We start from the raw sequence: 2,280 nt of genomic DNA, 5'->3' as shown, positions 1-2,280 counted from the left end.
CTTGGGAGCAGTAATTCTCTGGTAAGTTTCTTTTCATTCCTTTACTTCCTAATTTTTCTATATCATTATGTTTTAGGTATGTCTTCTAAAAACAGCATAAGCTAGATTTTGTTTTCTTCTAGTTGAGAATTTGTTCCTTTTGGTGGCTAAACAGTTCTGTCCTTCTCATCTGATGTACCCTTCCTTCATTTTTCTTTTGCAGTTTGAATTATTTAAATCGGCCAGTTCTGTAATGATCACAATAGTAACAGGATATAATTAAAGGTCTTTGTAATTAAAGATCCTTGTGAGATAATTCACTGTAACTGAGAACCCTAAGCTTGGGAACAGCTCTTCCCCCATACAGGAACAATCCCAGGCATAGTGAACCAAACTCTAAGGACTCTCATCTTACTGTGATTGAAAACAATAATTAAGCCTTGATTGTAAAGTTCAAGGGAATGAACAACTAGAAAATCCCAACTGCTAAGAGAAGGGCCTATGCTCAAAAAGATCTTGCCATACATTCTACCAAAAAGAGATTGAGTTATATTTTCAGGATCTTCCATTTAAACACAAATATTCCCCACATAAATTATCTGTGAATCATGCTACCTCATACATTATTGAATAATACTTGATGAACATTGTATGCCAGGCACGGTGCTATGTATGCAGTGAGCAGTATGGATGTGCTCTGCGTCCTAAGGCTGAGGTAATCTATGTGTCCCTAGCTCTCTCCAGAATATTACTTTCTAAAACATAGTAAGTCCAATAATTCCGATGAGACTTGTTCAAAGAGTCCTAATAAATAAACAAAAGGACTTTGACCTTGCGTCATTTTTCAAGAAAATCAGTTTTCCAGGCCGGGTGCGGTGGCTCAAGCCTGTAATCCCAGCACTTTGGGAGGCCGAGGCGGGCGGATCACGAGGTCAGGAGATCAAGACCATCCTGGCGAACACGGTGAAACCCCGTCTTTACTAAAAATACAAAAAAATTAGCCGGGTGTGGTGGCAGGCGCCTGTAGTCCCAGCTTCTAGGGAGGCTGAGGCAGGAGAATGGCTTGAACCCGGGAGGCGGCGGAACTTGCAGTGAGCCAGGATCGCGCCACTGCACTCCAGCCTGGGCGACAGAGAGAGACTCCGTCTCTTCTAAAAAAAAAAAAAAAAAAAGGAAAATCAGTTTTCCATGAAATTCTAAGGGTTACTGAGCCACATCTTTATGCAGTTATTCTCTTCTTACACACCTGCTAATCTCTGCACCTCAGTCTGAACACCCTGCACACAGCATTCTTCATAGTCCATTAACTGTGAAATGGAACACCTGTAATATGAAGTTTCATGTAAACTGTCTACATTTATCTGAAATCCTTCCAAAACAATTTTCCTTTCCTTCAATTTCACAACTCCTAAACGAGTTGAGAGAGGGAAAGGATTACTTTGGAAAAGCTGTTAATTATCTTCAGAGACTTACTGGACTCTGTTATTGACAGAAGGCCTGGGGCAGAGCAAAGTTCAGTTACACTCAGGACTTAACTGATAAATCATTGGTGAACCTCTGTGCAAAAATCCTCCCCAATAATTCCTAACATGACAACAGAATTTCCAAGTTTCCCCACTTGTGAAGCATTTTTTTCAAGGAGAAATTTCTATATTTTCCTACCTGATGAAAGTCTTCTCCCCTCCTATTTACCATTTGTGCAAACTGAGATAGTTCTTCATCTTCTCTAGTTTTATGTAAAATAGAGAAAATTATACCTGATCTGCTCAAAGGAGAGAGAACAGAGAGACTCAGCAGGTGTCGCTTATAACTCAGAAATAGCTGTTTAATTGGAGTTTTATCTGTGAAGGTAGGGTAGGATCTTGGATTAATATTCCAAATGACTCCTAGGCTGAGAATGAAGCTCTAGAGGCAATCTAAGTTTCCTCCTCATCCCAGTTTTCAGATTTTGTGGATATCATGTAATTCTACAGAGTTCAAAAGAACAAACATCTTAGAATATAGTTTTGTCTGGCCGGGAGCAGTGGCTCATGCCTGTAATCCCAGCATTTTGGGATGCCAAGGCGGGCAGATCACCTGAGGTCAGGAGTTTGAGACCAGCCTCAACATGGAGAAACCCCGTCTCTACTAAAAACACAAAATTAACCGGGCGTGGAATAGCTATAATCCCAGCTACGCGGGAGGCTGAGGCAGGAGAATTGCTTGAACCTGGGAGGCAGAGGTTGCGGTGAGCCAAGATCATGCCGTTGCACTCCAGCCTGGGCAACAAGAGTGAAACTCCATCCCCCCCCCAAAAAAAAA

This window comes from Theropithecus gelada, chromosome 6, assembly GCF_003255815.1.
Source record: "Theropithecus gelada isolate Dixy chromosome 6, Tgel_1.0, whole genome shotgun sequence".
Classification (NCBI taxonomy): Eukaryota; Metazoa; Chordata; class Mammalia; order Primates; family Cercopithecidae; genus Theropithecus; species Theropithecus gelada.
Note: the sequence above shows the minus strand (reverse complement) of the source record.